A 22,019-nucleotide genomic window follows, 5' to 3' on the forward strand; every position below is an offset into this window, starting at 1 on the left:
CAGCGACTTTTGATATTTTTCATTCGTTTTATCACACCAGAAATATTATCAAGTGTTCTGATTTGAATAACCCTAGCTTGAATTTATTTAATTTACGAATCAAAAATTCGTCTAATTTTTGTTATAGCTAGTTTGACGTTGCTTGATCGAACGTCGTGTCTTTTGCTTGCTATTGTTTTCTTATACAAATTCGTTTAGCTCTCTTTTGTAGTGGATGGTTATAAATGGTTTCGGAGTTGAAGTATTGGCGACGCTTATCAGTAATGGCTGAACGATCGACTGGACGTCGTGTTGCAAAAGCTGTTTGAAAATTTAGAACTCGAAATAAACTTCGTCCGAATGTCGTAAGGTTTTCAAAATTTCCTGTTCCAGGGAAAGTAAAATTGCTAATCCTTATCCAAGTCCAAAATATAATTCTCAAATTTAAATTTCAAATCATACAAATATTGTAGTTCATTTACTCTTATTGTTGATGCTAATCAGTTTCTTAATTCGTTGCTTGAAATAAAATGAACGAAATATTTGGCGACAGAAGTCAAAATAGGGATGTAAACAAATATATAAATCGTATAAAATTCTAAGAAGAAGCATATATAAAAGTACGTATAATGTCTTATTGAAAATTTTCCAGGCGAAGCTAAATGAAATTTCTGACCCAAAGTAAAAAATTAAATCTAATTATAAATTTTTGGAAATTCTACATGTCTCATTGAAGAAAATATTTTCAATCTTCACGATAAATCTACAACTCAAACAAGTCAAACAAAAATCCTGACACGAATCTAAAACTATAACAGGACCTACAAATTTTCAATAAGGGAAAATTCATAACTTGCGTATGTTTCTAAATTTTAATCAAATAGGAATTTTCAACCCTCGTAAATCTACAAGTTCAGTACAAGAGCTTTTGAAGCTGAACAAAGTGTCTAACAGAAATCTAAAACAATATTCACAATTTAGAGTAAGATTTAGAGAAGAAATTTCGTACTTTGTGAATATTTTTAAATTTCGAAAAATATTCACCTTGTATCATAAATCATTAACCCTGCTGTTCTCTTCGGGTCTGTACGATCCTAAACCAAATTTAAATTCTCAAAGATATTATGTTTCTTAATATTTATTTTATACATTTCCTGACGGTATGTTCCTACATTTTCATTACATAACTTCGTTACAGTATTTGTGTTCTGAATACGAATCAAGCATGTGGAAGGAGTGCAAACGTGGAAACAGCAGGGTTAATTGGAAATATAAATAACGTAATCGTGTTTAGAAGAAGACACGATTCACGAATGTAGAAAAATTGCAACGAACCGTGTTGACTGAATTTCAACTCACGTCCAATTAACTTTTCCACCGTTGGAGGATCCACGCTGTCCTTTAAATATCCGAATAGTGTATCTCGCGATGCGGACGCAACCATAATGGGTTAAAGTCCATCGACGTGGTTGGCTACGTGATGGGTGCGAGCATTAACTAAAAACCGAACCGAGTGGTTCGCTCGGCGAGTCCACGATGGAACGGCGGCCACGGGGTGGGGTTGGGGGTGGAAGAGGGGTGATGCCAGAGGACCGTGACAGGTACCGCGTTGGACCTCGCTTTAACGTACAAACCAAGCACAGTGTGTACGCGTGCATGAGACCGTGCGTATGCTGTTCGACGCTGGAAAATGCCAATCCGCGTTCATCATCCCGTCGCGACCATCAATGATAGTCTGCCATAATTTCATCGACAGAAAGAGCCCTTAATTACATTTGTCGCTCGGTCGTTTTCTTCTGTTCGGAAAATCGCAATCGACGAAAGGGAAATTTTAATATCAAACTCAACTTTTGTCACGGTTGACTATGATTGGGCGGGGTTGCACGCCCCTCCCCACAGAATCAGTGCAAAATTTCCATCGTTCGTTGCCGTTTGTTCCAACGTTTGTTAACGTCCAGCGAAACGGAAGACCGAATGAAATGCCAATGATTTGACATTCGAGGTAATAAAAAAGCAATTATTGCGATTTTTATTCTGACGATTAGTCCACCATTTTGTGGCCCCCGCGACTAATTCAGCCCTAGCCACCAGTCTCAAATATTTTTCTTTTCAAGTAATTTGTTACAGACATCCTAGTTTAGAAAATTCAGTAGTTTCTGTGGAATCATTTCCCAAACCTTTCTTTCAATATTAAAGAATATATTCGAATATTAAAAAAAATCAAATTAAACCGGAGAAGAAATAAATACGTATATAATTGAGTTTTCAATTTATAGTTTCGATTATTAGAAATACTTGCTCGATATTATCCGAAAATTTCTGTACCATCAGTCGCGCCAGAATAAAAACTGGGGAGTGAAAAGACTACGAGAAATTTAGTTTCTTGGTCAGAATTATTATTCAATTACAAACATTCTACTTTGAAAAATTCAATAGTTTCTGAGGAATTCTTACGAAATATTTTGAATAACCTTTTCATTGAATTTTGAATTTTTATTTAAGATTTTTAGATACCCTTACATACTCAATGATATCCTCCAAACTTATGCAATCCAATTGTATCAACAAAATTATCGTTAATAATACTTGTGAATCCGTTCTTCTGTTCTCCTAGGATCTTCAACCGCAATTTGAATTGTTTTTTATCGGTTTCTAACGGTTTTCTTTAATTTTATATCACGTTAATGAAATCTTTGCCCGTTGAAGTTTTATTCAAAAGCAACAGAATTTGACAATCAATGGCGCTCACTATCGCGTTGTAGGCACTCGTTGGTGCGTATTCGTGCCTAACTAGGCCAGGTAGGTAAAGTGTTAAGTAATTCAAGCGGATGGTACGCCAATTATTTCGGGCGTCGCGTTTTAACGCCGGCCCCCGAGAGTTTATAACGGAGCATAAATAAAAATGATGCGGTTCGTTCGATTAATCGACAACATGCCCGGGATAGGATCGTAAATATGCAGCGTAAGCGGCGAGGGATCATTCGCTGCCGAATAATTGTTTTCTTTCTCTTTTTTTTTTCGTTTGTTTTGCGCCGTAGTCCGACCGAAATTAAAGTTTCATCTTGCTAAAGCGCGAAGCTGCCGACAGAATTAGAGATGAATAAACGAGTGACAGGGCAACTCGTTTACCAACGATAACACATTGCGGCGACGAGTTGGTTCGTTGGCGCCTGTATCACGGTGTACGTTTTGGTGGTCTTTACGGTCTTCATATCGCGTAGTTGTTTGTCTTCTCGTATCTCTGCCTCGGAGAATTGTCGGTAACGAAGGAAAAGCTTAACCCTTTGCGATCTGAGGAATTTTCGGTACTCAGATGTTTCCATTTATTTGGTTATTGGCTATGAAATGTACGATTTCATGCTTCCTTCTGTTATTATTCAGTGACCAAAAGGTATCACCATTGTATATGAATTGAAAGGTTGAAGTCAATTGAAACGAACAAAATTGTCAATTGTTTTAAAATAAGGTGATAAAAAAGAAAATAAAGCAAGCTATGAATATGTCGTATTCGAATAATTTTCTTGTAAAGGATAGAAATATTTATTAATTTTTCATAACTTTACTGTCTAAGTAATTTTTGTAAATATTGTCTATTTTGCTCTACTAATAATTATACTTTTTTTAATAGAATTCGTCGAATGCTTTCCAATGCAATAATTGTTCACTATAGTTTTTGGCGTTAGCCCTTCGACATCAACGATATTGATTTGCACAGAACTCAAGAAATTAAAGTTTTATTTAACTGAATATTTTCTCGAGAAGATTAATAATAGTCATCTGTTCAATATTTGTCAAGTCCACAATATTAATTCTCCGTTGTCAATGTATAATTGACATCCTTGATGAACTATACACAATTATCCGACCCTCGATTAATCATCCGATCTGCTAATTTTTCAAAATTATTAACGAAGTGGTTTCATTATCTTCGCGTTTTTCCTCCTAAAGATTCAGCAAATTTTTGCGAATATCATTGTCTAAACGTATTATGTCCTAGGAACGTTATTACCATACATTATATACATTTATAAGGATATTATTATCGTTTAAGAAAGATATATGACATTTATCGTCTACCTGCTGGTATTTGATGGTAAACTACCTGTCTAATTCCTTCGATTATGCGAACAAACTCTATTAGGTTGAACAATCGAGGAATTAGTGTGTTTACAGTATTAATCTTTTCTTTATAAGGCAGTTTGGACTTAGGTTTGCAAGGGTGGCCTACTCTAATTGAAACAGTAAATTTGTTTCGAATTTAGTGATGCTTCGAAAAGTTCAGGTGATAGTTATTATAAACATAATCGTGGGGGACATACAACAAGGTTACCTTTGTTTTTTTTAAATGAAACTATCTATTTTTCCAATCAGGGGAATCCAACTTCCCCTTTCGTTTCTGTCGAAAACAACGCTTTAAATAAAAGACGTTAAATGAAGTTTAAACTACGTTCACGTCTATTAATATTAGAATCGCTTTGCATAGTTAGATTCGCAAACACTCAAGAAATGGACTAATAGTATCAAAAGCATTGCAATAAAATTGCTAAAGTAAAAATAGGTGTACCTATCAAGAAAACCATACGATTTTGTGAAAATTGTAGATGAAGATGTGTAAATAGGATTAGTTAAAATGTATAGAACTAATAACCTTCTTAAGAAATGTTTAAAATAAATAAAATTAAAGAGCAAGCAGTATCGAAAGTCGTATAATCTTGTAACATTCGTTCGTTTTAACAATGAATAAGAAAATCACATAGATAATATTAAAACTCGTAGATATTGTCAAATGCAACTTATTTCCTTAATCTTAAAAAAATATAAACACTCTTGCAAGTCAATATTCTTTAAACTATCAATTGACAAATTTAAATGCCCCGTGAAACCCATCTCACGCATGGAAAGGTTAAATTCTACGAGTCGAAACGTAAGGAATGGTGGGGATGGCTCCGAGTGTCTTCGAACCGGTGCTAAGATTCGGTCATCGAGCGAGGGATTACTGTATCTTGTGGACTCATTATAGCGAGTCCTAAATTTAATTAGTTAAAATGTGTGATTAAGGTAATATTAAAACTTGTAGATATTATCAAATGCTATTTATTTCCTTATTTTAGCAAATTGTATTGAAAGTCAATATTCTTTAAACTATCAATTGACAAATTTAAATGCCCCGTGAAACCCATCTCACGCATGGAAAGGTTAAATTCTACGAGTCGAAACGTAAGGAATGGTGGGGATGGCTCCGAGTGTCTTCGAACCGGTGCTAAGATTCGGTCATCGAGCGAGGGATTACTGTATCTCGTTCAACGGGTTAAAGAAGAAGGGCGCGATCGATGTAGGCGGACGTAGCGATGGTTCTCACGGCAAACGACAGTTGTATCGGAAGTCAACAAACTGCTGGCCAGGTATTTCGTACCGCCGCGCTCGGCCGACCGGTTAACCGGCAATTAGCCGATCTCGCTCGTAAATGTAAATTAGCGCCGGCCAGCCGAATCGGCGACCGAAAAAAGAGTAAATTATCGCGGGACGGAGGCAGGTGAGCGGATGCACCGCCGGTGAAACGCAGCCAGGAAGCGAACGTTCTGTTCTGCGACCTGTCACGTGAACGATCGTCACGGTGCACTCCGGCGAAGCTTCGGGAAAAGCGTTTCGTCGATTTAGAATTAAAAGCTCCCAGCATCCTCCGACTAACTGGTCACCGGAAGCTTTGGGGTTCATTTCAAATTATTTATATTCCTTCAGTCAATAAAACGTTACGAAACGCTTTCACCCCTGCGTCGAACAAAATACAATGTATCCGCGTAAAAGTTGAACGCTCAAAAATGAAATAAATTTACTTAAAATTTATTATTCTTTATACTAAAATGTTTCATTTGAAGTACAAGATATTAATACTTTTTACAATTGTAATATTACGTGTCCTTATGTATCGATAGTGGCATAAGAAATTAAGTTTTACAGAATAATCGTTTCAAAATTTGCATTTTTGAAGAATGCTACATTAATCGTAAAATTTGGTTTAGAATGTCGTCAGATAAAATCTAGTTTATGGAATTTATTCGTGCAGAAAATAAAATTGATATTCTTTGATTTCTGCTACAATCGATGTCAAAACATGGCAATTTTCGAAGTCCGTAACGTCAAGAATTTATATTATCTGTTCTTCTGTCGATTTTGGGGTTGTTACGGAGGGAATGATCCAGATTTTGAAACTAGGTTTTAATTAGCGTTCGACTTGGTAAAATAACAAGCAATTCTCTGTCTTCGAACAAACTATCGGATAATTCTATCAGTTTCCCGCCGTTCTTCTCTCTTAATCTCGAGCCTCTGCACGTAGGCGAATCGTAGAGCTGACGGTACAGATTCCGAGGCGCTGATAGGCTTCCGGACTTCCGCTGCTGACCCATCTTTCGTGTCTGTGTTCCGTGGACCCTCCTCCAAGAGAAAAATCGTTACTGTACCTTTAGCGCCAGACGCATTTTTAACCCTCCTTTTCTCTTTAACAAATCGACAATTATTCAAAGAAATAACACAGGTACTTCCAACCACACTTTACACTCCATTAGATCATTCACGAACCTCGTGGATTCGAATCCTTTAACGAGGTAGTCTGATAATTTTTGATAAAACTGATAAAGCTTTCGTCTTAAAAATATCTGAATCATGGATGTCATTGATCGTGGTACCATATTTAACCAAAGTCGTACCAAAATTCGTACCAATTTTAGCTAACAGTATCGACTTAAAGTTGCTTTCACAAAGTAAACAAATTTTTTCTATATACACATCTTTAATAACAATTATACACGATAAATTTAAAAATAATCGTACGGTTAATTTCTTCGCTATTATATCTTTGATGTATCTTATTTTAGAAAATGCAAGCATAAAATCGTCTTTAAATTCCAACATCCTTGATATCTGAACCCCTCAACCTTCGAAACGATGACATATTTATAAAAAGGTTTTAACAAAAATTTTTATCAAGATTCCAAGTGTTTTCTTCATGTCATGAAATTGGGGCTTTGATGATAGCAATCGAATGATCGTTATTGCACGAATCTCAGACCCCTTAGACGATCGGAGTCTCTGGAGGTTGTTTCCCCGTATTTCTGGTTACTCGTCGACCTTATGTCGCTTTCTCGTGGCGGTTTAATAATTCCTGACGACGGGAGCAATGTGTGGCAGCTGCGCAATGAGATGCCGTTCTTAATTAGCGCGCGTCTTAAACGTCTGTTCCGAAGAAGGGGGCCTGACGTTTCCAGGGTCAGGGCGCGGGGTTACAGGTATTCGAACAGGTGCGCTGCTGAACTTTGGGATTAATTACAGTTCGATTTTCCCCCTTCCACTGCTGGCCACTGTCAGTTGCTCGAGGAATTCTTTGTGGTAAAATTTAATTCCGTGGTTTCCATACCGTTCGAAAGACGCCCCACAGAAATAAATAGTGGATTTGAAACGGCAAGGAAAAATAGCCAACGGTTGTTAAACTCTGACAATGAACGTATTTATTTAATCAAACGTTTAAATTATGCGGATATTTCTATACTAAACCTTTTCTTAACATGATGAGTTTTCGCTGAGGGGATCAAGAAATTAATTTCTAAGATAAGATTTTAAAGAAAGTAAATCTGGATAGGACACGTAAAATTTAATGACTGTAGGTCAAAGTTTTGGTCTCGTGAACAGTTTGAGGGATTTGGTCCGGGGCAATTAACGCGTTTAATAGGAAAACATCTCCATTTTGGAGAACGTTGTTATTGGAAGCGATGAATTGTAACTGAAGATTTAACAACATTTATTACTTCTGTTAATATTAATAATTTCCTAAGGCGGGAATTTTAACCAAACAAAGTTTCAGCACCCAATATGAACTACATGACTACTAAATCACCCCAGGAAGATGATCGAAATACTTCTTTCCCTGTTGCTACAATAATCCATATATCAACAACGTTTCGACCAAACGTCCCAATTCTTCTAAGCGGCAGTTTCGAAAATCGGAGACTCGGCGTTCTTGGTCCAGCAACGACAAGAGGGGGGTGGGTGGTAAACGAAGGCGAATCCGCGCCCCTCGTACGGTAGATCAGAAAGCAATTAGAGCGTCGGACGCGATCATGGCAAGCGAGGAGTGCTTCGTCCGCGTCAACACTACCGGACGATGCAAATTGCGGCCCCCCGTCCGTAGAAAAAAAAATATGATACCCATCAGGCCACCGCGACGTTTTTATCGCCGTCGAAAAAAAATGTGCCGGCCGGTCGCGTTCGCGTTCGCGATCGCGCGCCGCGCCACGGTCGGCGAAATTTCCGAGGCTTCGTTTTTTGTCACACGGCCACGACTTCGCCGCTGCTAACGGCGACCGAAAAAAGGCAACGAGCAAGCAAAAAAAACAGAGAGAGTGAGAGAGAGACGCGCGCACACGCTACGTTACGTGGAAGCAAAAAATCGAACCAACAAAAAAAAAAACGGAAAAAAAAAATAGAAAAAAGTAGCGATCGAGCAAGACGAACGTAGAATAAAAAAGGGACGGAGCGCGTTCGAGGAGAGTGAAAGAGAGAACTCGCTTGACGTCACACACTGGTAACGGCGCTTTATCGAACTCTCATTACCACCGGGTGGGTGGTGGTGGTGTACGGGGGCGGAGAGGGGGGGGAGGGATAGGTTTGGCGGAGAGTGTGTTTTTCGGCCTCGTGTGGTCGGCCGCCACTCCCTCGTTGCACACCAGCGTTCCACCCCTTTCCTCTCGCGTCCTTCCGCCCTTCGTTCCCCACCCCCCCGACCCCACCAACGGCTGCCTAACCCTTTGCACACCCCGCGCAACCCCTCGTCGCGTAAACTACCCCGCGCTCTCTTCCATACCACCCCACACGACCGCTGGACGCAATAATAAACAACCGCCGGTCGCTATGGCGACGCGTCCATCGCGCGCGAACAAAACACTACTCCCTCTCTCTCTCTCTCTCTCTCTCCCTCTCACCCCCACGTTCGACCCCCCTTCGTTTAACCCCCCCGCATCCTCTCTCTTACCAACGTTTCTGGCATCTCTTTCCACCTGGTTGTCTTTCCTCGTTCGACCTTCCATCTCTGTTATTCTTCTTCTCCCTTTACCTGTGTACACCGCCCTCACCGCACAACTATTCACCCCCTGGATCACCTCTCTCTCCTCTCTCTCCGTCTCTCTTTACGCGCGGTTGCTGGTCGACGGGTTTGTCGCTCGCGCTGTTACATGCGTGCATGAGCCGAACGACAAACCGGCCCTGGAATTACATTAAAACAGTACCATTCGGGTGGTTAAGGTTTTGCGGGATGTTTGCCGTCCCCTTTGCCAGGCTCACGGATTTTTCGGGGGGTGATTATAGCCCCGTGGCGATCGAGCGACGACGCGCTGATCGAGCGACACCGAAAATTCGACAGCACTTCTTGCATCAGGGGAATGCTTTCCAAATACGATCTTGGGATCGAATCGTTGGGATCTGATCTTCAAATGTTAGGCCACCTCACGAGTAGACCGCGGATCTTTATGCAAGTTCGTCTGTTTATTAATAGAATTAATGAAATGGGAGCTTCACAGAGGGTTGTCTCAACCCCTAAGTAAAGTAATTCATATCTCACTTCAAGTATTATATTTTTGCATAAGTGTATTCTGTAGTGTTTTCAGAATTAAAATTTCCCATAAATGCACGAGCATCCACAGTCTAATAATACGTTCATTTTCAATCATCGATGTATAGTCCTTTACATGTTACTGTCTTCTTCCATCTATGAAATAAGTTTCAAATTCCATCTTCGATAATTTCGTTACCTGGTCCCAATTAAAAAAAAAAATACAAAAATGGTCTCATTACGATTATTATTCTTTATTAATTCTGCAACATTTTCATTTACGTGCCTTAGAAATGGTGGATTTCTATTGCTAGTAAATTGGTGTTGGAACCCGTATTTTCAGTCTTGTCATAATTCCCATTTTTGTCAAGCGTCTAGGAATGGCCAATGTTAGTATTTAAAATTTCGAACATTTCTGTAACGAATAGATTTCCTTTTTCGTCCTAGTAAGTTGCAAATTTTATCCTCGTCGTGATTTAACATTGTCACTTAAGAGGCTTCTTTCATTTGGGGACAACGATTTTAGGCAACTTTTAAAATGAAAGTATCATTATTCAATTATAGAGCAAGGATTTTAAAATGTGTCTCGAGTGTTTAATCATTTTTCATGGTAACATAGTACCATTTTAATACAATAATCTTTATTATTATTTAAGTTATTGTGAATAGTTACCATGATATTTAAAAAATGGATTAGTGAATAAAATAGAATGCAAAAGGATCTCATATTGTTGCTAAACACATATAATTCTGATAATTTTGTTTTTGGACCAAGAAAAATACAGAAATTATTGGATTTTACAATATCTGAAGTAGACATAATGGACGATTTTACATAATCTTTAAATTTGAATAATAGTATGTGATAGAAATAATCAAATAACCGTTTATTTTACACTATTTAGGGGAACAACTATATTTTCCAACAATTGAAAGTCGATCCTCGAATATTCAAATAATTAGATTGTTTTCACCATCCTAACAATAGAGAGCATGCTAAATATATTAAGCACATTAAGAATTTGTTCAAATTGTATTATAAGTAGACTGATTCGATTAAATAAATCTAAAAAAACATGCTGTCAAAAGTAATTAGAACAAATCTATGATGAGCACGTAAATTAAATTAAAAATCTGTAATAATTGCCCACTTGTTAGCCAATAACAGTAATTTAGATTTATTGCGTAGATAATCAACATTTATAATAAATTTCATATTCTGGATAACTTCTTTGTATAATTTTCATTTATAATTCATCCAACTAGTATCTGTCTTACCTGAGTACTCGACAAACTTAAAAATAAATTTGAATTATAAGAGAAACTGACTACACTCACAGAGACAAAAACGAAAAGTAGTTTAAATTATTTACTTATCAGTGATAATGAATCGTAACTGTTTTATTTTTTACAATATGTTTATTTTAGAAACGTAGTTCGACCTGATTTCTAAACAAATCAAAGCAGTCGATAATTCTTTCAGTAGATTTAAAATGTTAATTGGGATATTTCTGGGGTATTTTAAATTGACAAGAATCGATATACGAATTCTCCCCGCAGTATGTCACTGCGAGTATTGAATTCAGGGCGATGTTTGTGAACGCGTATTTCGTTCCAGCCTCATTTCGTGCAATAATAGCAACCGAAACTTCGCGTATGGCCTGGGGACGCGTATTAGAAAAATTAATTAGTATTTCATTGTAATATCAGCAGCTACGTCGAGTCGTTTCTCGCGAATTTCTGTTTCGACGAAACTTTATTAAAAATTCCTGGCCAGGATGACGTTGAAAAATTGGCGAACCGGTGCTGACAAACAAATTGCAATTAAATCGCGTAATGAATGACAGCGTTCCCGTGAAGTTAAGTCCATTCGATATAAGGGAAATACGCTTCAAATTAACGTTTCGTTAATTAACCGGACGAAATTTCGTCGAACGATCGGCGATTAAAAATTGGCAGAGAACCATGCTGTCGATATATATTTGTCGAGGGGTTACGTCACATTAGCAGCGATAAACTCGGGGGTATATTTATGCATTTTTGATAACGATACTGTACGTCCGATTCGAATCAATATTTCATTACGTACGAAACGTATAATAAGACTCGAAAACAAATATTTTATGTGTATTTACATTAGACTCGACTAAACGTTTACGTAATTACGTTTATCTAATCACTATTGTGTATAACAGCGTTTGAAAACCCGAACTTGAGGGATATTACAATTTTTAAACGTATGTTTTTATTTAAATATACGTTCGTGTACATTTAATATTTATGTATATTTAAATTTATTTCAAACAATTCAATACATTTATTCTTCATCGTACGAGTTGTGGAATTCTTTAAATTATTAAAATTATAGAATTTATATATTTCAAGGAAAACGTATTATGTTCGACGATAGGAAATGTAATTAAGAATATTAGTATCAAATTACAACAAAATCAACTGTATTCGAATAATTTGAACGTGGGTATCAGAGAACACGCTCAAATATTTGTATATTTATTTTTTTATTTTATCTGTGAAACGTTTTCGCATAATTTTATTCATGTTTGTACACTCGTAATTGATATTTGCTCCATTTCTAAAAATTGTATAACTACTTCATAGATACGAAAGTTCTTGTGTTGTTTATAGAACCAACTTATGTAGGGTAGATGAAATGTAAACTTCCTCAGAGACAAACTATAAAAAATCTAAATTTTAAAAGTTTAATATATTAAGTAACAAGGAATATTATAATATATTAACTAAGCGACTTAACATTTTCATTCGCAATTTCAGAAATTTGGACTTAACGTAATTGTAAATAGTCAACAAATATTAGTTGTTTAGCAGTACCATATCACATTATAATATTATTGATTTGTATTTATTTGATAAACAAACCTCTGATCTTTACAAGTAAAAATTGAACATTTGATAGGCAAGTAGATAGACTTACCATAATTATCATTAAATCTTTTGAATGTTAAAACAATGTTCAATAAATCCAACTATTATTCGTGGAGCGTTTTATTAATTTTGATTGTCGACGTTAGTAATAATTCTAAAGAAAACGTATTAAAAACTGTTTTTAGACACATCAACACTTTTTCTATAGACATTCAGATGTCATGTTTCTGTTATTATTATGATTGTTTCAATGGGATCTTTTTTATGTTATTTTTAAAAGATCGAACTATTATTTCACAGAAAAAAAAGTTTTTTTTAATTGTTTTCGTTGCGAAGATGTCGTAAAAATCATTATCATTTAAAGTATTCAGCGTGTATCGCGACGATACGACCACACTGTCGTAATGGTGCGCATCGAAAAAGGGGTTGCGCACCCCCCAGTGACGAAGGGTGATAAAAGTACCTACGTGTCGCCATCTCTGAGCCGTACTTTGAACAGGGTAGTTTTCTACGAGTCCGGCTCGAAAGAGCGCTGAAATATAAATAGTTTTAATTCGGCCACCTGTGATGAAAAATTCGAATCCCCTGAAAAAGTATTTTCAACTTCATTTTGGAACTAGCTGCGTCCAACGTGGCCCATATGATTTTACTATTATTTCATATCAAACGTTGCGAATGTCCAACGATTTTGGAATCTTAATTATTCGCAAACTTATTAGTTCGGTAAATTTTAGCAAGCTTCATAAGCATAAATTTCATTTAGTAATGGAAGAAATTATAGATTAATATTATATAATCCATCTTTTTCATTGTTTCGAACACATTTCGGTGTTCTACAGAAATATGTTCGTAAAATATAAAAATATATAGAAGAGCAATAGTATATCTATATGAATGAAATAATAATAAACACTATCGATTAATAGCAATAGTATTAATAGTATTTTATGTAAGTACGTTTTATGTCAACAGTTCTACAACGTGAAATTAGTAAACTAAATTTAAAACTAATTTTTCAGTCTATTATCGGATTATTTATAATCCATATTGACAGTTATTTAATATATTTTAAATTAATACATAGTCTAGTTTTATCACTTCATTTCACTTTTCAGAGGTGTGATAAATGAGAATAAAAGACATCCATACCTTTTTGATTCCTTAAATAAAATTACTGTCGAACATGATCAAGGAGTAATATTTTTTTAAAGCAAAACTTTGAGTTGTTCGTGAATTTAATAAATTCAATATTTAACATTGGAAAAGTACCTTGGTGTCTTTTTAGAGTCATATTATTGCAATTTATTCCAACAATTTACTTTATGATAGGCATAGAAATTAATTCAGTGCCATTTAAAAATAAATTTATTGTTTATTCAAGAAGAAATTTTCTATTTTTGAAATATTTGGAATTACTTTCGATGACTCTGTTCAAATTATGAATTGGAATTAAAATAAGTCAAAATTTAACATTCTAATAAAAACTAGAAAATACATGAAAAAATTTTGTGTCTATTTCGACAAAAACAATATGATTAAATAATTCGTGATATATGAAGACCAAATTTATTAAATAGTCTTATATGGAAACCATGACAAGAATACCATGTTGCAAGAGGGTTAAGTGAATACTTTTGCGAATTACGAGAACCGTAGCTATTTTTCAAAGTTTCTTTAAAACTTCTAATCGAAGTGGGAACGCCTCCAAATATCTTGACCACTAAAATCACTAAGATTACACTACCTAAACTTTTATTTATAGGGTCATGTTAAAGGATGTACAACGAAGAAATTGAAAAACAAACAATTGCATAAGAATCTAAATAATGTATACAACAACAGGGAAGATATTTCCAACAGTATGTATAAGCCAATAAAGAAAGAGAAATACTGTGGAGAAATCTGTTAATTTGTTAAGAAATTGTAATTAATATTTGTGACCAGGCGTACGAACAAAAATAATCAGTAATCATGGCAAGTAAGTTTCAATCTAGCTTACGCGATCCAAATGTTCAAATTCGATTTTCTCGAAAACGAGGCTTCGAACGAAAAAGTTTTCTACCAAATTGTTTATTTATTTTTCAACGAAGAATCGATCCGTTCATCGGTTATGCCACTAATTTCGTTGCACTTTATATAATTTTAACTTTAAAGACTCTTTGAGACCGAGTTTTGATGCTCGAAAGACTCGAGCTTGGTACAACCCTTTAGTTTCGTATTTTAAAAACGCAGCCGTCTTTAACGATTCACTTTCTTCTTTGAAGCAGCCGCCATTCTCGTCGTGTGCGCTAGCTTCCGTTCCTACTTTTAGTTGTGTCGAGGATCCGTCTTCCTCCGACACGTGGTCGCCTCAGCCACGTTCGTTTCTCTCGTGCCACCCTGGCGTCTGGAACCAACCTCCGCCCTTCGAAACCGCAGCACCCTCTCATCCTCGCCCTGTGCGCCCTCCCTCCCGCCACACATCGCTACTAACCGTTCAGGAAATGTTTATTCTGGCCTTTTACGGGTTGTTCCGGAGGATTTTTGGATTTCGTCGACGTTTACCGTCCGAAAGCCAACGACCCTTTGTCGCTCGACGCCCCCAAGACTTTCTTCCGTAACGTAGAAACCTCGTTGCTCCATTTCTTTTCACCCTTCCGAGGCTGGATTTTAAGTATTTCTATTGCCACCACTTTTATTCGACGTAACAGAAGCAACGTTGATTGACAACTGAGGTCTTCAACGACGCCATTATGCGAGTTACGAGGATGTAATTTGACAACCTCCAGTGTTTCCTTCGTTGTATCGACATTTATCACAAGTGATAGAATTTTGAACGTTAGAAGGTAGTACCCATAGGACTTCTGGTCGTTTCACTGTCAAAGTATTGACCACTGTCTTTGATATAAAATTTTAGTTTCGAATGTAACGAATTGGAAAATGGTAATTTTAGACGCTCGAACTTTAAAATAGAACGAGGAAATGTGTCTTAAATGTAAAACAGTTCTACGCAGAGAGAGAAAATATTAAAATGTTCGGTACACAGTTCTGTTTTATTTACACAGAAAGTGTATTCGTATCATTAATAATAACAATTTGTGTCTGATGTAATATGAATTTTTAACCCCTTGCCGTACAATGGCGAGTCTGACTCGTTACAATTCTTGATATCAAGTTTTACAATCATGAGGCTACGCACTGGTCTTATATGTATATTAAAATCAACACATTTTTACATTCACAAGCTAGTCGTAAAACAACCCTATTTTCATGACCATTCCTTGTACGAACAAATTTAAACCAAATTAAATAGTATACGTTCGAAAAGTAATATTAAATCGTACGTCAAGGGGTTAACGGTCGCTAGCTTTTCATATGACGCGACCAGGTACTGTTGTCGCGTCAAAGGTGACTTGCGACCATTAATGCAACATAGTAATATAGGACGTATGTTCAAGTAACATGTAGGTTCACCCTTTGCATGGTGGACATGTATTTACGAACCACCCTGTCCACACACAGAAAACAGAAATACGTAATAAAAAAAAGAAACCATACAGTTGGAGTATTAAACGCCTGTCTGTAAGCAGTTCAGGACACAAAGGGGTTCGTTTGCGAATGTTCTGCGGCCAAAAAAGATTTCCAGGCGAAGGCGGGTGGAACAGCCAATCGTAGGTAAAAGAATGGGCTCCCGTGTTTTCTCGGGCGCAGGTTCTTCGGTGATCTTAGCTCGAGTCGAAGAGAGAAGAACGAGGATGCGCGGGTGGGCTGGCCAGGCCACAGCGCCGCCCCTCGACTCTCGACTTACTTTTGCCATCTTGCCTCCGATTCTGCGGTTAGCCCCACTACGACCAGAAACCTAGGAAGCCGCTTGTACTCCTCGGTCGCAAACTGGCCCCATGGAACGATCATTGGGGATGTACCATCCCTGAGAAGCTCTTTCATCCTGCTACGGGCCTATGAAAAATCTTCGATCATCCACTTTGTATGAGAAATGCCTCGAAAATTTGGGTAAAGGTTCTGGGGGTTGTGATAGACATAGTCATGTATTGTGGAGACATCGTATGTTGTCGACTATTCGTAATTATTTCACCAGAGTCTGTCCTTTTAATCCTCTCCTGAAATACCCATCTTTGGATTCTTAACGACCTCGATGCTTTTTTTCTTCAGAACCCTCGTTATATGACGTATCTAGGTATGTACAGTGATCCCTTGATAACGTTCGCCAGCTCGGATCCGAGCAATAGAACAAACAAACGTTGAACATTTCTCTCTATTTGACTCAGTTTCAGTGTTTTTCACTGACACAAATGAGGAGCGATTTTCTATGCCTCCCTCGATAATGTACAGTGATCCCTCCATAACGTTCGCCAGGTTGGATCCAAGCAATAGAATAAACAAACGTTGAACATTTATCTCTATTTCACTCAGTTTCAGTGTTTTGACACGAATAAGGTAGCAATTTTCTATACCTCCCTCGATAACTATCCCGAGCTGACCCAAGCTAGCGAACATTATCGAGGGAGGTATAGGAAATTACTAACTGTTACCTGCGTTAGTGAGAGACACTGAAACTAAGTAAAGCAGGGAAATATGTTCAACGTTTGTTCATTCTACAGATTCTAAAATCGATCAGAAATCAAAGTATCTAGCTTTTTTACAAATTGCATGATTTTTGTACGGTAGCTCGACTTAAAAATAGTGAAGGCTAATTTGTTAATAACGTCACTAGCAATCATCTTTTTAATACGCTCGACATCTTGTTATGTATTTGTTCTTCCTTAGTTTTAAATTTTCTTTTTCACGTTCTCATAGAAGTATCGCTAGTCTTATATTCGAGCATTTAATGGCCAGGCTTGCAACGTTTACCTCGTCGAAGCAGTTTTAGGAATTGAGGGAAAGAGTAGCGAACATTAGAGAGGGACTACTGTGCTTTGGGCGCACAATGGCGCAAAAAACAGTCAGATTATTATTATCTAAGTCGATCGTGTGTACAGTTTCATCTCGCGTAATAAAAAAAGCAATTGAAAGAAAATTAGGATTTCTTGGGAGGGGGTTGGGTGGAACTAACAAACGATTCCTCCTTCTTGTAAGATGCAGATGTGATTAACTTAGCTAAAGATAACAATTCGTGTGAAAATTTCGAGTGATAACCTGTGAAAAGAATATGGGGAACGTTAAGGGTGGGAATTGGGTGGAACACGTGGAGCGCTAATTATCTTTCAAATTCTGCACAGTACAGCTAATGTAGTCAATCAGCAACTTTCAACCTTAGCACAATACATTATTTTCCAATAGACAAGACAAACAATATTCTCCAAAAAAATCAATTTCAATTTATTTGCTCGATGAATTACTCGATTAAGTTTAACAATTTTGGTACCTATGTTATCTGTCAATTATGGTAGTCGCATTATAGTTTCTCGTAATCGTACTCCAATCATCCTCATGTGTCTAACGTTGGTCTATAAACGTCAATCAATCCGAAAAGCTGTCTCGAGTTGTTCGGTTCGATTTCATTCGTGCTATAACTGTCAGGGTTTTTAGTTTGTAGGTGGAAATTTGCGAAAGTTATTCACGCTTCGCGATTCGTACAAATTTATTATTGTTAAATACTCTGTAACGAAAGTTTGCGGGGCTTTCGTTCAAGTCTGAGGAAAATTGTGCGATCGTTGACAAATCTGGCTGAATATTCTTTAATATCTTAAAGCATAATATTTTAGAAAATTTACCAAAAGTCGAAGAATATTTATATATTTCTGTCATCGAAATATTCATCACATTTCTTAATAGTAACATCCATTTTAATTTTGTTATAATATTATTTCTTTTCTGAGAATTAGAGGAGTAATCAAATTTTAGGAAAATGTTTTCATCAATTTTATTTTCTGCGTTTCAATTAACAGTTCGATAATTCTTACGAATTGTTCTTGCCATAAGTTTACGTTGATGAATTCGCGAGTCATTGTATAATTAGCAAACGAACGTTTCGATTGGTAGTAATATTTGTCATGGCGGATTATCGAGGCGTTTGTAAAGGGTCGCAAACTCAAAGGGGCATTCTTAAAATATTTCAGTTGTTCGATCGATCGTTCGGCCCGCGCGTTATTTATTTATCCCGTATGGAATATAATTCGCATAATGGATCGGCTGATGAGCTGCTGAAGCAGACAAATGCCAGCCGCATCGAGCTACTGGCACGGAACGGCATTCTGTTATTTTTTCTTTTCGTCGAGTGCGCAGGAATTATCGCGGTTTCTGTTCTGCGTGTCTCCGTGAAGCGCGGTATTCGGTTGATCGGCACCGATTTCCGTTTATCGTTCTTTCGAAAAAAAGAGCATCGAATTAATAATTCCTGCCTCTGCGAGAAATAAAAATGGCCTGTCGAGGAACTTCGACGATTCAAATTTCTCACAAACCCATCACAGTGCACAGTCAATCTCAAATCGAAGGTGTCATCCTTAACTTCTCAAAACTATAACGAAATATGCGTTACTTTATAACGTGCACTGAACAAATTAATTGTAGGGAAAGTTGGTCAAAACAAGATACTTGGTGGTATAAAAGTTAGAAAAGTAAGAATGGCAACGTACTTTATAATATATTATGTAAATGCTATTGCTTCGTGCAAGCATATTTGCTAGACAAATACTCGAATCCACTCATCAAAATAAAAACTTAAAGTAAGATACAAATTATTATATTTAGGGGTTGAGACTTCTACAAAGCTTCCATTTCATTAATTCTATTAATAAAAATATGAATTTTAATAAAGATCCACAGTCTAGTAATCATACACAAAACTTCTTAAAACAGCCAGCTTTAATTTAGTTCGAAACCTACAATACTCATCAAGAAGAAAAGGACTTCCGGCGAAGGATCATATTCATAAACCTACAATGCATCCAAGCAATCATAGAACAGAGGACTTCCTAGATCTACACTACAATAGACGTATAATCATTAGACTGTGGATGTTTATGCATTTATGGGAAATTTTAATTCTCAAAAAACTACAGAATGCACTTAACGTGCAAAAATATAAGACATACTTAACACTAGAACTGCCAAAGCAGTTAAAATGACCTTTTTGTAATTTCCAATAAAACTTGTAAAAAATTTACACTTATTTTACAAACACTTATTTTTATTGCATTATACATTTCTTCGTGCATCTATTGTTTTAATTTCTTTGGTGCTAATAAATACAGTATAATTGTCAGAATTTTTAGTGTTAAAGTAAGATACGAATTATTATATTTGGGGGTTGAGACAATCCTTTACAAAACTCCCATTTCATTGATTCAAAAGAAACACCTATTTCCATTGCATTATACATTTCTTCGTGTATCTATTGTTTTAATTTCTTTGGTGCTAATAAATACAGTATAATTGTCAGAATTTTTAGTGTTAAAGTAAAATACGAATTATTATATTTGGGGGTTGAGTCAACCCTCTACAAAGCTTCCATACCTTTGATTCAAAAGAAACACCTATTTCCATTGCATTATACATTTCTTCGTGTATCTATTGTTTTAATTTTGTTGGTGCTAATACAGTATAATTGTCAGAATTTTTAGTGTTAAAGTAAGATACGAATTATTATATTTGGGGGTTGAGACAGCCCTCCCATTTCATTGATTCAAAAGAAACACTTATTTCCATTGCATATCAAGAACTTGTAACGAGTCAGACTCGTTGTACGTCAGGGGGTCAATAAAAATATGAATTTGCATAAAGATCCGCAGTCTAGTCATAATTTATTTCAGCGTAGTTTCGTGTCCCGATAATTCGAAACTCGTATTCAAGAAGTCGAAAAAAGGAAATGTTCTCGTCAAGAGGCGATGGAGAAATATCTCCTCAACGATTCTCGATTACAATAGTGTAGAAATCGTTAGAGCAGCTCGATACAGTCCAAACAATCGTCGGGGGTGCAAAGGTCACGTTCAAAGCGCGGTCGGCCCCGAAAGCGTGCCGTCGCGGCGCGGGCGTCCGAAAAAAAGCGCGGCCTCTCGTTAAAGGGTAAAAATTCGCGGGGTTGGCCCGTGGCGGCGCGCGCTCACGGCCATAATAATAATTTTTACAAGCCCGCGCGTAATCAAGGCTGCGTGTTACACATGTTCCGTCGACGAGCCGCCCCTACTCGCGCCGCGCACGACCCCCGTCGCCGACGTCGTAGGGGCGGCCGCGGCACGTGGTAGGGGCGGCTCGCCGCGGGAGGGGGGCGTCCGAGGACCACGGAGGGGAGAGAGTTCCAGTTCCAGCGGGGCGGTCGCGGTCGTTAGAGCGAAACCACCCTCCGCGGAAGAGAGACGAGCGTCCCCGTACGTAACGGGGGGTTTTGCGGGACGCGGCGTGCGGGAGGATTGTGGGAGGGGTGGGTGGGGAGGGTGGCGGCGTAGTGTTCACGCGGCACGGTTGCTGGTCGTGCTGTGCTGTTGTCGCTGTCTCTGCTCGTGCCCCGGTACCGTTCTTCGTGTATTGTTGTCCAATCGAGCGTACTGACGAGCCGGTTTCGAAACACGCGCGCGCCCCGCCGCTATCCACGCATGGTACGGTAACTTTTTCCTTTTTCCGATCGGTCGTTAAACGTCCGCGCTCGCGGCCGGCCCCGCGACACGTGCTGCTGTTGTTGTTGTTCTGGTGTTGTTGAAACATGGAGAAATTACCGGGGATAAAGATGAAAGTTGATTATTTCGGTCGAGCGTGTCGGAGGAGATGGTCGTTGAACTTGGTGTCACGGTGATCGGTCCCTGGTCGATCTTCGTACTTGCGACAGTTTGTCGAACTTGTTTTCGAATAAGTGTCTTTTGTCGTGATTCGAAGTTTTTAGTCTACTGGAATAGAATGGGGGGTGTTTGTACTTGGCCTGAGCAGAAGAGTTGTTTGTTTATTGGCTGTATAGAAGCAACGAACAGATCAAGACGGGAATCATCTGTGTCGAACTTCTTAGGAAACGTCTCTGAAATTGAGAAACTCTTTTTGGGATTGATTTAGATGGAGCGATGGCGATCGTGTACGTTTCTTAACGCCTGCAAAGAATTTGTTGTTTTGTTATGTGATGCATACTTTCGTCGCTTTAGATTGAACTATGGTGCTATAGCAACTGTCCCTGATGGTATTTATCATCTCTCGTACCTTCCAATCATTAATATCCACAAGTTTGGGAGGCTTGAAATTTATAAAAATGATGGAACTTTGTGTACATTTATAGTAGGCCATCGATAACACATGCCTGCTTCTCCTTTGTGCCATGATTTACTTTTAGGGGATGAAATCAATCCTCAACACGTTGAATGCTACGTCACCCATAAGTGAGTGATAGGATTTTGCATCAATTAGATAGAAATATTAATTTCCAAGGTAAAATGTTAAAAAAACTAAGTTTCGATAGAACGTACAAATTTTGACGAGGTTATAAAAATAAGTACTACCATAAACTTTCGATTAAGCTTCTAACTGTTTAGAAACAGAATATTGAGCTCAGAAAATTTCATGGATTTGGTCTGACAGTCAATATATTAAAGAAACTGATCATTTTTATTCCTCTGTGTAAACG

The 22,019-nt window shown here is 37.5% G+C and overlaps 1 protein-coding gene across 2 annotated transcripts in view; it reads left to right on the forward strand.

Annotated features, from left to right (window-relative positions):
* The first annotated feature begins 1,463 nt into the window (after nucleotides 1–1,463).
* Nucleotides 1,464–22,019, forward strand: part of LOC143348371 (uncharacterized) — a 69,152-nt gene continuing 48,596 nt past the window's right edge. Inside the window, exon 1 of one of the 2 annotated variants that reach the window (XM_076778520.1) lies at nucleotides 1,464–1,580. The gene's annotated coding sequence lies outside the window, so the exon portion shown is untranslated. Of the gene's footprint in view, nucleotides 1,581–20,946; nucleotides 21,013–22,019 lie in introns of those variants that run through there. The other variant, XM_076778528.1, reaches the window with a different exon arrangement.

The sequence above is a fragment of the Colletes latitarsis genome, chromosome 2, assembly GCF_051014445.1.
Source record: "Colletes latitarsis isolate SP2378_abdomen chromosome 2, iyColLati1, whole genome shotgun sequence".
Classification (NCBI taxonomy): Eukaryota; Metazoa; Arthropoda; class Insecta; order Hymenoptera; family Colletidae; genus Colletes; species Colletes latitarsis.